This window comes from Idiotropiscis lumnitzeri, chromosome 5, assembly GCF_059441095.1.
Source record: "Idiotropiscis lumnitzeri isolate Australia: NSW breed Sydney's pygmy pipehorse chromosome 5, RoL_Ilum_1.0, whole genome shotgun sequence".
NCBI lineage: Eukaryota > Metazoa > Chordata > Actinopteri > Syngnathiformes > Syngnathidae > Idiotropiscis > Idiotropiscis lumnitzeri.
The window spans coordinates 4,702,668-4,717,790 of record NC_142395.1 but is presented as its reverse complement, the minus strand read 5'-3'; the positions used below and the strand labels follow the sequence as shown (position 1 = coordinate 4,717,790).

General features: G+C 46.0%; 5 non-coding genes across 5 annotated transcripts; all 5 read right to left on the bottom strand.

Annotated features, from left to right (window-relative positions):
• Positions 1–290: 290 nt before the first annotated feature.
• Positions 291–409, bottom strand: LOC148336032 (5S ribosomal RNA). The gene has a single exon (XR_015843600.1). It is a non-coding gene; the product is annotated as a 5S ribosomal RNA (ribosomal RNA).
• A 1,009-nt stretch (positions 410–1,418) lies between these two features.
• On the bottom strand, positions 1,419–1,537 carry LOC148336031 (5S ribosomal RNA). The gene has a single exon (XR_015843588.1). It is a non-coding gene; the product is annotated as a 5S ribosomal RNA (ribosomal RNA).
• A 1,009-nt stretch (positions 1,538–2,546) lies between these two features.
• Positions 2,547–2,665, bottom strand: LOC148336030 (5S ribosomal RNA). Its single transcript, XR_015843577.1, has one exon. It is a non-coding gene; the product is annotated as a 5S ribosomal RNA (ribosomal RNA).
• Positions 2,666–3,674: 1,009 nt separating this feature from the next.
• LOC148336029 (5S ribosomal RNA) lies at positions 3,675–3,793 on the bottom strand. The gene has a single exon (XR_015843566.1). It is a non-coding gene; the product is annotated as a 5S ribosomal RNA (ribosomal RNA).
• Positions 3,794–4,802: 1,009 nt separating this feature from the next.
• Positions 4,803–4,921, bottom strand: LOC148336028 (5S ribosomal RNA). Its single transcript, XR_015843555.1, has one exon. It is a non-coding gene; the product is annotated as a 5S ribosomal RNA (ribosomal RNA).
• Positions 4,922–15,123: the final 10,202 nt, after the last annotated feature.

Genomic DNA, 15,123 nt, shown 5'->3' with positions numbered 1-15,123 from the left:
TCGGGTCATATGTCTGCTACACCTGTAGACTCCGAGGGTACCCTTTTGGTCAATGTGTGGCTCCGGAGCCACAGTCAAGTCTCCAGACACGCATTTGCAAATTGCCACACGCATTTGCGAGTCGTCCACGGCGAGACTGTAGCAACACCCAAAGGCAGAGGACGCTGAATGTTGGCATTTTGTGCTCTCAGCCTGTCAGGCGAATATGTGGAAATTTATAAAAAAGCAGCTCGCATACTTGCTTACATTTGTCAAAGTTATTTTTATTTATTTATTTTTTGCGGTGCAAAAGCTTACAGCACCTGGTATTCCCAGGCGGTCTCCCATCCAAGTACTAACCAGGCCCGACCCTGCTTAGCTTCCGAGATCGGACGAGATCGGGCGTTCTCAGGGTAGTATGGCCGTAAGCGAGAATTCCCTCCAAAATTTTGCATTTTATACATGTGGTCTTTATTGTGGCAAATACTTCAATCCAAAAATACGTAACAAGAATCTGAAACTATAACCACAGTCACAAATGTGTCACAACAATCTACAATGCATGATTGAAGTCACAGATATATGACAAATATCAGCAAATGTGTACAATGATTTGTTGGCACATACACATGGTTAAATGCGGACAAAAATCCGTAGATGGGCGACCTGTAAAAACGGGACCTTTTGATTGGCTGTGTTCTTACAGGTGACGTTTGCTACAGTCCTGCCGCGGACGACTCGCAAATGCGTGTGCTGATTTGCAAATGCGTGTCAGGAGACGTGTGTGGCTCCGTAGCTACACATTCGGACCACATGGGGGCACTAATATTATACCAGCCCCGTACCACCAATATATACACCAATAACTTGGGGGGGCGTTCACTGCTATCCACCCATGGTCATGTACCATTTATTTGACATTATTTAAATTAAATTGGAATAAATGGAAGAATAAAGTGGAACTAATAAAATAAGAACCAATGATATAACCAGTGAAGCTAAAAAAAATGAATGAAGCTTCTCCACACCTGCTAATTGCCACATTAACTATACTTCCCTTTATTGCATTCAGTAAACACCATTTTTTAAAATTGATTCATTAACTTTTTATTTAGTAAACACTCACTGCACCAACCCAACCGGACTGCATCGGGTCATATGTCTGCTACACCTGTAGACTCCGAGGGTACCCTTTTGGTCAATGTGTGGCTCCGGAGCCACAGTCAAGTCTCCAGACACGCATTTGCAAATTGCCACACGCATTTGCGAGTCGTCCACGGCGAGACTGTAGCAACACCCAAAGGCAGAGGACGCCGAATGTTGGCATTTTGTGCTCTCAGCCTGTCAGGCGAATATGTGGAAATTTATAAAAAAGCAGCTCGCATACTTGCTTACATTTGTCAAAGTTATTTTTATTTATTTATTTTTTGCGGTGCAAAAGCTTACAGCACCTGGTATTCCCAGGCGGTCTCCCATCCAAGTACTAACCAGGCCCGACCCTGCTTAGCTTCCGAGATCGGACGAGATCGGGCGTTCTCAGGGTAGTATGGCCGTAAGCGAGAATTCCCTCCAACATTTTGCATTTTATACATGTGGTCTTTATTGTGGCAAATACTTCAATCCAAAAATACGTAACAAGAATCTGAAACTATAACCACAGTCACAAATGTGTCACAACAATCTACAATGCATGATTGAAGTCACAGATATATGACAAATATCAGCAAATGTGTACAATGATTTGTTGGCACATACACATGGTTAAATGCGGACAAAAATCCGTAGATGGGCGACCTGTAAAAACGGGACCTTTTGATTGGCTGTGTTCTTACAGGTGACGTTTGCTACAGTCCTGCCGCGGACGACTCGCAAATGCGTGTGCTGATTTGCAAATGCGTGTCAGGAGACGTGTGTGGCTCCGTAGCTACACATTCGGACCACATGGGGGCACTAATATTATACCAGCCCCGTACCACCAATATATACACCAATAACTTGGGGGGGCGTTCACTGCTATCCACCCATGGTCATGTACCATTTATTTGACATTATTTAAATTAAATTGGAATAAATGGAAGAATAAAGTGGAACTAATAAAATAAGAACCAATGATATAACCAGTGAAGCTAAAAAAAATGAATGAAGCTTCTCCACACCTGCTAATTGCCACATTAACTATACTTCCCTTTATTGCATTCAGTAAACACCATTTTTTAAAATTGATTCATTAACTTTTTATTTAGTAAACACTCACTGCACCAACCCAACCGGACTGCATCGGGTCATATGTCTGCTACACCTGTAGACTCCGAGGGTACCCTTTTGGTCAATGTGTGGCTCCGGAGCCACAGTCAAGTCTCCAGACACGCATTTGCAAATTGCCACACGCATTTGCGAGTCGTCCACGGCGAGACTGTAGCAACACCCAAAGGCAGAGGACGCTGAATGTTGGCATTTTGTGCTCTCAGCCTGTCAGGCGAATATGTGGAAATTTATAAAAAAGCAGCTCGCATACTTGCTTACATTTGTCAAAGTTATTTTTATTTATTTATTTTTTGCGGTGCAAAAGCTTACAGCACCTGGTATTCCCAGGCGGTCTCCCATCCAAGTACTAACCAGGCCCGACCCTGCTTAGCTTCCGAGATCGGACGAGATCGGGCGTTCTCAGGGTAGTATGGCCGTAAGCGAGAATTCCCTCCAAAATTTTGCATTTTATACATGTGGTCTTTATTGTGGCAAATACTTCAATCCAAAAATACGTAACTAGAATCTGAAACTATAACCACAGTCACAAATGTGTCACAACAATCTACAATGCATGATTGAAGTCACAGATATATGACAAATATCAGCAAATGTGTACAATGATTTGTTGGCACATACACATGGTTAAATGCGGACAAAAATCCGTAGATGGGCGACCTGTAAAAACGGGACCTTTTGATTGGCTGTGTTCTTACAGGTGACGTTTGCTACAGTCCTGCCGCGGACGACTCGCAAATGCGTGTGCTGATTTGCAAATGCGTGTCAGGAGACGTGTGTGGCTCCGTAGCTACACATTCGGACCACATGGGGGCACTAATATTATACCAGCCCCGTACCACCAATATATACACCAATAACTTGGGGGGGCGTTCACTGCTATCCACCCATGGTCATGTACCATTTATTTGACATTATTTAAATTAAATTGGAATAAATGGAAGAATAAAGTGGAACTAATAAAATAAGAACCAATGATATAACCAGTGAAGCTAAAAAAAATGAATGAAGCTTCTCCACACCTGCTAATTGCCACATTAACTATACTTCCCTTTATTGCATTCAGTAAACACCATTTTTTAAAATTGATTCATTAACTTTTTATTTAGTAAACACTCACTGCACCAACCCAACCGGACTGCATCGGGTCATATGTCTGCTACACCTGTAGACTCCGAGGGTACCCTTTTGGTCAATGTGTGGCTCCGGAGCCACAGTCAAGTCTCCAGACACGCATTTGCAAATTGCCACACGCATTTGCGAGTCGTCCACGGCGAGACTGTAGCAACACCCAAAGGCAGAGGACGCTGAATGTTGGCATTTTGTGCTCTCAGCCTGTCAGGCGAATATGTGGAAATTTATAAAAAAGCAGCTCGCATACTTGCTTACATTTGTCAAAGTTATTTTTATTTATTTATTTTTTGCGGTGCAAAAGCTTACAGCACCTGGTATTCCCAGGCGGTCTCCCATCCAAGTACTAACCAGGCCCGACCCTGCTTAGCTTCCGAGATCGGACGAGATCGGGCGTTCTCAGGGTAGTATGGCCGTAAGCGAGAATTCCCTCCAAAATTTTGCATTTTATACATGTGGTCTTTATTGTGGCAAATACTTCAATCCAAAAATACGTAACTAGAATCTGAAACTATAACCACAGTCACAAATGTGTCACAACAATCTACAATGCATGATTGAAGTCACAGATATATGACAAATATCAGCAAATGTGTACAATGATTTGTTGGCACATACACATGGTTAAATGCGGACAAAAATCCGTAGATGGGCGACCTGTAAAAACGGGACCTTTTGATTGGCTGTGTTCTTACAGGTGACGTTTGCTACAGTCCTGCCGCGGACGACTCGCAAATGCGTGTGCTGATTTGCAAATGCGTGTCAGGAGACGTGTGTGGCTCCGTAGCTACACATTCGGACCACATGGGGGCACTAATATTATACCAGCCCCGTACCACCAATATATACACCAATAACTTGGGGGGGCGTTCACTGCTATCCACCCATGGTCATGTACCATTTATTTGACATTATTTAAATTAAATTGGAATAAATGGAAGAATAAAGTGGAACTAATAAAATAAGAACCAATGATATAACCAGTGAAGCTAAAAAAAATGAATGAAGCTTCTCCACACCTGCTAATTGCCACATTAACTATACTTCCCTTTATTGCATTCAGTAAACACCATTTTTTAAAATTGATTCATTAACTTTTTATTTAGTAAACACTCACTGCACCAACCCAACCGGACTGCATCGGGTCATATGTCTGCTACACCTGTAGACTCCGAGGGTACCCTTTTGGTCAATGTGTGGCTCCGGAGCCACAGTCAAGTCTCCAGACACGCATTTGCAAATTGCCACACGCATTTGCGAGTCGTCCACGGCGAGACTGTAGCAACACCCAAAGGCAGAGGACGCTGAATGTTGGCATTTTGTGCTCTCAGCCTGTCAGGCGAATATGTGGAAATTTATAAAAAAGCAGCTCGCATACTTGCTTACATTTGTCAAAGTTATTTTTATTTATTTATTTTTTGCGGTGCAAAAGCTTACAGCACCTGGTATTCCCAGGCGGTCTCCCATCCAAGTACTAACCAGGCCCGACCCTGCTTAGCTTCCGAGATCGGACGAGATCGGGCGTTCTCAGGGTAGTATGGCCGTAAGCGAGAATTCCCTCCAAAATTTTGCATTTTATACATGTGGTCTTTATTGTGGCAAATACTTCAATCCAAAAATACGTAACTAGAATCTGAAACTATAACCACAGTCACAAATGTGTCACAACAATCTACAATGCATGATTGAAGTCACAGATATATGACAAATATCAGCAAATGTGTACAATGATTTGTTGGCACATACACATGGTTAAATGCGGACAAAAATCCGTAGATGGGCGACCTGTAAAAACGGGACCTTTTGATTGGCTGTGTTCTTACAGGTGACGTTTGCTACAGTCCTGCCGCGGACGACTCGCAAATGCGTGTGCTGATTTGCAAATGCGTGTCAGGAGACGTGTGTGGCTCCGTAGCTACACATTCGGACCACATGGGGGCACTAATATTATACCAGCCCCGTACCACCAATATATACACCAATAACTTGGGGGGGCGTTCACTGCTATCCACCCATGGTCATGTACCATTTATTTGACATTATTTAAATTAAATTGGAATAAATGGAAGAATAAAGTGGAACTAATAAAATAAGAACCAATGATATAACCAGTGAAGCTAAAAAAAATGAATGAAGCTTCTCCACACCTGCTAATTGCCACATTAACTATACTTCCCTTTATTGCATTCAGTAAACACCATTTTTTAAAATTGATTCATTAACTTTTTATTTAGTAAACACTCACTGCACCAACCCAACCGGACTGCATCGGGTCATATGTCTGCTACACCTGTAGACTCCGAGGGTACCCTTTTGGTCTTAATGTGTGGCTCCGGAGCCACAGTCAAGTCTCCAGACACGCATTTGCAAATTGCCACACGCATTTGCGAGTCGTCCACGGCGAGACTGTAGCAACACCCAAAGGCAGAGGACGCTGAATGTTGGCATTTTGTGCTCTCAGCCTGTCAGGCGAATATGTGGAAATTTATAAAAAAGCAGCTCGCAGACAGCTATCTTTGGGTAGTAGGCGGGGGACACCCTGAACTGGTTGCCAGCCAATAGCAGGGCATACATAGACGAACAACCGTCCACGCTCACCCTCGTACCTAGGTGCAATTTAAAGTGTCCAATCAACCTGCCATGCATGTTTTTGGAACGTGGGAGGAAACCGGAGTACCCGGAGGAAACTCACGCAGGCACGGGGAGAACATGCAAACTCCACACAGGATGGCCGCAGCCAGAATCGAACACACAACCTCTGCACTGTGAATGCTAACCAGTCGGCCACCGAAAAATCATTAGATGATGATTTTTTTTTTAAATCACAGTATTGTGAATGACAGTCAGATGATCTGTTAGTATTTCAGAGTGGAACCTCCACTCTTTGAGTTTTTAACGTAGACCAACATTACACAGAAGCTTTTGCACAAAAACTTTCCTGTCCACATTGTTGACCCACCCATACACAGTACTAATCAAAAGCTCGGTTCGGTCTGAATCTGTGCGAGAAACAGTGTTTCTACAGTTACCTTGAAAAAGTAACTTTGTTACATGACTGATTAATTGCTTTAAAAGTAACAAAGTTGGATTGTAAATTACTTTGTTGTCACATTCAGCAGATTCCGACAACCCTGTTTAACATAAAAATGACACCTGAATGTGTGACCTACTGTAAATGGAAGTGCGCTTTTAAGAGTAACATTTAAGAATAACATTTGTTTTCATTAAAAATAAAAAAAAGTCAACCTATTTGACTAATCCTATTTTTTTTTAATTCAAATACAGTAATACAGTTATTGCGGTTACCACCCCGCGAAAACTGAAAATCCGCGAAGTAGCGGCGCACCTTCAAAAAAAAAAAAAATAAAATAAAAAAATAAAAAAAAAAAATAAAATAAAATACTTATATATACTTCGCACCTATATATATATATATATATATATATATATATATATATATATATATATATATATATATAGGTGCGAAGTAGTGGCGCACCTTCAAAAATGCTTAAAAAACGCAGACACGGGAAAAAAGGTGGTGATACAAAGATATTTATTATAATCACAATATAGTCAGTGTAATCAGCGCGTCTCGCAGCAGCTGACGGCATGGCGCGAGACGATCGCTGGAGGAACGCCCACACAGCTGAAAAGACAAAAACACACGTGGCATGACAGGCACGGATCATGACAGTGAAATGAAAGGTGGCATTCTTCAAATATTTATTTATTCATTTATAACTGACAGCCTCACGCTACGCTCGTGCCCGGGCGGAAGAGGTGCTCCTATTCGGCTTAACTGTGACACACGCCCGCCCTCCTCCCCCTTAGCTTCCATTCGGTTAAACTTAGGGGCCGCTTGGAACCACCCGTGCCCGGGGAAGGTGCTCCTCTTCGGCTTACTGTGACGCGAGCATGCCCTCCTCCTCCGGAGCTTCCATTCGGTTAAACTTAGGGGCCGCTAGGCACCGCCCGTGCCCGGGAAGGTGCTCCTCTACGGCTTAACTGCCACGCACGCCGGCCGGAGCTCTGGTACGGTCCGAACCGCGCGAAACGTCGCCACCAATCGTGTCCGGGGGAACGTGCTCTTCTTCGTCCACTCTCTTCTTCGTCCACTCTCCTCTTCGGCGCACGCTGGCCGTCTAACCGCTCCAGCGCCCCCTCGTGCCGCTCGGCGAAACTACAATGCCCCCGAATATTTTTTAGACCCGCGAAGCACTGAACCCGCGAAAGGTGAACCGCGAAGTAGCGGGGTATTACTGTATTGCATTTTTCAGGATTTCACTTAACATAAATGTGTTTGTTGTTTTGAATAAAAAAAACAAGTCTTTCTAGACTTGACTTAAATACTGTCTAAAAGGAAGGCGTCGTCAAGTATGATTTAGATATCACACCTACGTCAGGTTTCATGATCTTTTCAGAAGGGGGGAAAATGAGAGAAATAAACAGAGCAATGGCCAACAATGGAATTAGCCTGCGAGCGGCCAATGCGACTTCTATCACAACTCTATGCCCGTAAAACAACACCAATCGTCACCAAAATGTATGTGGATATGTATAAAAATATTGTAGCGACTTTGTTTTTAGGGACAATAGACACGGACTCCGAGTGGCAAGTTTCCGGCCAGGAGAGATGATACCCCAGTGAACAGGTCTGATCTCTGAACCTCCAATTCTCCCCGGGCCTTTTATTGAGAATCATAGGTCACGTTGACACATTACAATCAATACAGAAATTAATACAGGTTTACACAACAGTATCAAAGGTACATTAAATCTCAAGGGTATGTGTATTCTGGTCCTAGCCGATGTTTGTCTGGTCCACATCCGCCTCCTTTCATGTTTATTTAGAGTGCAGTTTGTTCGGTTGCCCTGGACCTGGGTGGTCGGATTAACCTAGGTGCAAGGTGGCTGTGTTGTCTGGTTCCCAGAATTGTTAGTTAATAAGTGAAGTGAAATTAGCAACAAAAACCTATACTATAGTGTTGTATGATGTTAGACTTATTCCTTTCATTACATTTGATAATATGATAATATGATTGTTCCTATAATATTCCTCACATTGACCATGTTGACGGCCATGTTGTGCGCTCTGCCACACCGGTGAACCAAATCCAAGAGAAACCATCATGGGTGGATGAACTGACTGAGCTTATTCGCACTAGCACACTGCAGTCACCACGCAGTGGTGCTCGTTCCCGACGGGGCCCTCTAGTTTGTTGGGTGTGTGGCCAGCCTGGGCACATTAGCGTGCGGTGCCCCAAGAAGGCAGATGGTCAGGGAAACGGGACGGGGTCTGTGTAGAGTGGACGCCGCAGACGGAACCCAACCACAAAGATGGAGGAGAGGGGCTCCATTTTCCCCAGAAGCAGGTGATACTGCAGAGTCTGTGAGGGTGGTTGACTGGACCCATGCGGGGGATTTCTGTCATGTCCCCATTTCGCTTGGGGGGTCTCCTTGTGTAGCCCTTGTCGACACCGGCTCCACTGCAACACTGTTGAGGCCTGATGTATTCCCAGCCGGGGCACGATTGGAATCTACGTCAGTCAAGCTTCGAACAGTGACTGGCGAGCTCACCCCTATGCTTGGAAGGGGGGTGGTTACTATCCAAGTGGGGGGACTATGCATGAACTTTCGGGTGTGGGTTGCTGCGGTACACCACCCCTGCATCATAGGACTGGACTTTCTACGAACAGCCCAGTGCGTGCTTGACCTGGGGAGGAACACGTTGGCTTTTCCAAGAGGCCCCACAGTTGAAATGGTGCGCCCTACACAGCCTGAAAAGTCATTCCTTCCGACGTCGAGCGCAGCCATTGCACAGCAGGAGTCTGATCCCACCCATGAACCGCTGGCTCCTATGACTTCTCCACCCACATCAGATGCCCACATTGATGAGCATTCCTCTTCCCCGGCCTCGTGGTCCATGACAGGTGGAGTGGACATGTTGACGGCAGTGCGTGAAGTGTGGAAGCGCAACGGTGATGGTTTAGAACCTAAGCAACAGGAGGAGCTATGGCAACTGTTGTGGGACTTTCAGGACATTTTTGCGCTGACAGAGGAGGAGGTGGGCCGAACAGACTTGGTGCAGCACGAAATTGACACGGGGGATGCACGACCTATCAAATCACGCCCCCGCCGCCTTCCCCTTGCACATCAGGCAGATGCGGACAGCGCAATTGACGAGATGCTGAAAGCTGGCATCATTGAGCCATCTGACAGCCCTTGGGCCTCAGGGGTTGTCATGGTCAAAAAAAAAAGACAGTGAAGAAAAGGTTCTGTGTGGACTATAGACCCTTAAACAGCGTGACCAAGAAAGACTCCTATCCACTGCCCCGCATTGATGAGACTCTGGATCTGGTGTCTGGATCGTCCTGGTTCTCCTCATTAGACCTGCGCAGTGGATATTGGCAGGTGCCCCTCAGCCCGGAAGCCAGGCCAAAGACTGCTTTCTGTACTTGCAGGGGGTTGTGGCAGTTTCGAGTTCTCTGTTTCGGCCTGTGTAATGCACCTGCTACCTTCGAGCGGGCTTATGGACAAGGTGCTGGCTGGCATCCCCGACAGGAATGTTTGGTCTATTTGGATGACATCCTGGTCCATGGGAACTCTTTCCATGCAGCCTGGGAGGCTCTGCGCCAGGTCTTACAAAGAATTTCCACTGCGGGTCTGAAGCTTCACCCTGACAAGTGCTGCTTCATGAGAAGAAAGCTTGAGTTCCTGGGACACAAAGTTGGAGGGGAAGGCATTAGCACTTTGGAGGAGAAAGTGCGAGCCGTGAGGGACTGGCCTACTCCCAGCAACCCGCGTGAACTGAAGAGCTTCCTTGGGCTGGCATCCTATTACAGGCGATTCGTGCGGGGTTTCTCATGTCAAGCTGCACCGCTTTTCCACCTGCAGCGGAAGGACACTGATTTTGACTGGACTCCTGAGTGCAGACGGGCCTTCAGCTCGCTAAAGAAGGTGCTGACGGAGGCACCCATTCTTTTCCCCCCAGACGCCAACCTGCCGTTTGTCCTGGACACTGATGCCAGCAATGTCGGAATTGGGACGGTTTTGAGTCAAGTGGGGGCAGACGGGGAGAGAGTAGTGGCATACTTCAGCAAAACCTTGAATAAGGCTGAACGGCGTTATTGTGTCACACGAAGGGAACTGCTGGCAATTGTGAGAGCCATTAGCCATTTTCGATATTATCTGTCCGGTTTACCATTCACTGTACGCACTGACCATGCGGCACTCCAGTGGCTATTGTCTTTTAAGGAGCCTGAAGGACAGATTGCACGCTGGCTTGAAGAACTGGCACCATATGTCTTCCAAGTTGAGCACAGGGCTGGAAGTCACCATGCCAACGCTGACGCTATGTCTCGACGCCCTTGTGCTCTTGCTGGCTGCCGCTTCTGCGAGAAGAGAGAGACCCGAGAGAAGGAACTTTGTGGTGATGAGCAAAGTCCCGCGCATGATCATGTCGACCCCGTATGTAGGGGGGTGCAGGTTGTGGGGGCACCTGAATGGAGGAAGCAGCAGCAACAGGATGTTGACCTCCGACCTGTATTGCAGTGGGTTGAGTCGGGTCAAAACCCTAAGTGGGAGGAGGTCGCTGGACACTCGCCTGGCACTAAAGGACTGTATTCAAAGATTGGGACTCTTCAGGTCAAGGATGGGGTGCTCCAGAGAGCTTGGAAGGAGCCTGCTACTGGGGAGGATAGATGGCAGGTGGTCGTCCCCAGGGCTCTGAGAGAGGCTGTGTTGAAAGCTTCTCATGGGCCTGCAGGGGCAGGACACTTTGGTGTGTCGAAAACACTTCGCAGACTCCGGCAAAGTTTCTATTGGGGTCAACTAAGGCGAGATGTTGAGGACTTTTGTCGCCGTTGTGACCTCTGCACAGCGCACAAGGGTCCACCAGGCCGGTCTCGTGCCCACCTCCAACAGCTAGCAGTGGGCGCTCCTATGGATAGGATTGCGGTGGACATAATGGGCCCATTTCCACGCACTGACAAAGGCAACCGTTATGTCTTAGCTGCTATGGACTATTTTATAAAATGGCCAGAAGCATATGCCATCCCCGACCAAGAAGCAGAAACTGTTGCAGACGCGCTGGTTGAAGGCATGTTTACAAGGTTTGGGGGCAGCTGAGGTCATTCACAGCGACCAAGGGAGAAACTTTGAGTCGGCTGTGTCCACTGCAATGTGTGAGCGACTGGGCATGAGGAAAACGCGCACAACACCTCTGCATCCTCAAAGTGATGGGCTCATTGAGCGCTTTAACAGGACCTTGGCAAAACAACTCGCAATTCTCACAGCGGAGCACCAACGAGATTGGGACAGGCATCTCCCTCTGGTTTTGTGGGCCTACAGGTCCGCTGTACAGAATTCCATTTCATGTACACCTGCCCTGCTCATGCTGGGGCGTGAGCTACGGACACCAGTGGAAATGGCTTTTGGCAGACCCAATGATACACCAGCCGTGCCACCAGGACCGGAGTATGCCAGGAGACTTCAAGACAGGTTGGAGTCAGCACATGTCTTTGCGACCATTTACAGAAGGCAGGTGTAAGGCAGAAAAGGAACTATGACATGAAGGCCAGAGGGACGGACTTTAAGGCTGGAGACCTGGTTTGGGTGTACAGCCCAAAAAGGAAAAAGGGCAGGTGTCCTGAATTGGACAGGCACTGGGTGGGGCCGTGTGGCGTGCTGGAGAGGATAGGAGAGGTGGTGTACAGGGTGCAGCTGCCACCTGGTGGCAGACGGGTAGCCCGCCACAGAGACAGACTGGCCCCATATCAAGGTGATGCCGTTCCACAGCAGCAGTTTGGGTCGCGGACACACTCACAGTGGGTTTCGAATCCCACCCCTCCAAGACGGCGGATTGTACCTCCACTCTCACCCCCACAGGCGGCTACAGTTGAGGACTCATCGCCTGATGCTACACTGGCTGTTCCGAGCGGACATGCCTCGGGGCGGCCTCAGCGACAGAGGAGACCACCAGGTCACCTCAGTGACTTTGTTGAATGACGCCCTCGGGACGAGGTTCTTGATAAAGGGGAGGGCAGTGTAGCGACCTTGTAAATAGTTCAAGGGTTCTGTGTTTTCCTCTTTTCTGTGGAGGCTGTGAAGGCAGCAGGGGAGTGAACGTTATGTTGTTGTCATTGTGTTTGGTTTTGGTCTGATCGGCGTGGTTGCGGCCAACAGCAGCCGTTTTTGGCTTAATAATAAAAATGTTCGCTGATGGACAAATTGGCCTGACTTATTATACAATGTTACAATATGTTAACCATCGCCTGAAAATATTAGAAGGAAACTTGCAATATTTTGAACGACAGGCACGTTGAAATAAGTGCCATATTAATACACGGTGCTGTAGCGTCTTCGAAACACACACGTCAGGCCTCCATTAAATTCTCACTTTTTTTTATTCTTACAAAATGGCTACTGTTGGCCGTAACCGATGACAACTCCGGGCAACTCGCTCATCATCAGCACAATGGATCACTCACTGTCTCTCTCTCTTTCTCGCGCAACCTTCCCGTTCCAGTGAGTCGCGTGATGCATTCAGAAAAGTCGGAAACAACACAACTCAGCAAAACAACAATTGTCAACACAAAAACAGATAACAGATAACCCAATTCGTTACTCTACATTTGTGTATTAACTCTTCTGATGTGAGGAGACGAAGCTTAACAATTTGAAGTTTCCTTCTAATATTTTCAGACTATGGTTGTCATGTCTTTATACATGTCCACATCTATCTCTGTAACAATCAGTCTTTTTGAGAGATGGAGTCTACCGCGTAACTGCTGCGAAGATTTGCTTGAGCAAGGCAACGTACCATCCCTGCTAGCGCAAGAGATGATTGTTTAAGCACTCCTTTCACTCTGACATTTCTTGTTGCATATCAGTGTGTTTGAGATTTGATTCGCTTTGCGGTGTGCAACACATACAAAAGGAAACACATTTTCTCAGTTTTGTTGTTATTTCTCAGATCAGAATTAAAATGGTCAAAACTACTTGTTCAATCTTCACACAGCGTATTACAAAAAGAGTTTCTCGTTTCCTTGAACAAGTTGCAAATGCTTCTGTACAATTCTCTGATCGTTCCTCCATTATCAATTGCCTATGTCATGCTGCTCAAAATGTATTATAATGGGTCAGTGGAATTGTCTCACAGCTCACATTTTGATATTAGTTCGTCTAGGTCTTTACATGCAAAGCCATTGAACATCATAAAATGTCAAGCATATTTTTTATGGGGCAGGACGGTGGCCCGACTGGTTAGCACGATGGCCTCACAGTGAGAGACAACACGGTCGTGGGTTCGATCCCGGCTCCGGTCTTGCTGTGTGGAGTTTGCATGTTCTCCCCGTGCCTGCGTGGGTTCCCTGCGGGTACTCCGGTTTCTTCCCACATTCCAAAAACATGCACGGCAGGTCGATTGGACACTAAATTGCCCCTAGGTACGAGTGTGAGCGCGGATGGTTGTTCGTCTCTGTGTGCCCTGCAATTGGCTGGCAACCAGTTCAGGGTCTCCCCTGCCTACTGCCCGAAATAGCTGGGATAGGCTCCAGCACCCCCCGCGACCCAAGTGAGGAGAAGCGGTACAGACAATGGATGGATAGATGTATGGATATTTTTTATACATTTGTATTTGATTCCCATTGTGAATCTTGACTTTGTCTCATGAAGGAAAATGTGTGAGGCATTAGATGTCATGGTCTGTTTTTTTGTTTTACGTTTTGAATTTAGATTAATGTTTTTACTTGAGCTCCTTTTTACGTTTTGAATTTAGATTAATGTTTTTACTTGAGCTCCTTTTGTGGATCTGTCTGGTCATGCTTATTGTGTCCACTTGTGTTTGTTTACCTTCTCTTGTGTTGACCAATCAGCTCCCTCCAACCATTTGTGTCTTGTCCAGGTGTTCTTTGTTGTCTTATTTGTGTTTAGTTCCCTGGTTGCTTTCAGTTCTTGTCGTTTCGTTGCCCGCTGTCGCATGTCCTCTATACTGTCTACTTAGTTATGTCCGATCAAGTTCAAATCGCTTTTGTCAAGTCCAAGTCCTCCTTTTATAGTGTTGGTTACTTTGATCCTTGTTGTTTTGCACTTTAATATTTTTGTTTATCTGAGTACCTTGTTTGCCTTTGTTGTTTCTTTAAATTAAATGCCTCCTTATACTATTCTTGCTTGTTTGTGTCCACAACACCTCGATCAGAGTGGTCAAGCGATTAACCAATGATCAGCCAGTTTTCTCACAGCTCATTGCAAGAGAAGATATTCCTTGTGATGAGGTGTTGGAAGACTGCACTGTACGTCCTACATCACTGCATGTACAGTAGTAGACTATACTATGTTGAGATTTACAGCATAAGTTTGGGTTTCTTTCTTTGTGCTCTGCAGTGCTATCGTTTCCTTTTTGTACGGTAACGAGAAAAATCTATACTTGTCAGCAAGAAATCTATGTTGTGCAAACATTTTACATTGCAGTTTACAGTGAGCCTTCTCGCTGGCCTTACGTCGGGTTTTGTGATTGGATACTCAGTCGTGAAGGGGCAGCGCTATGCGGAATGAACACACCGGAAAGTAGTAACTGGCGACCGTTCAAAAATCTAAAATATATACTTGCTTTTTCAAACCACAATGGCCGAAGGAGGGGAAAAGTGTGGATGCAGATACACATTGCAAGGCCATTTTCAAGACGGACCTAGGTCGTCCAACACACACTGAGTACAGTTTAACTGTGTTTCTGTATATATTTTTTTTCCA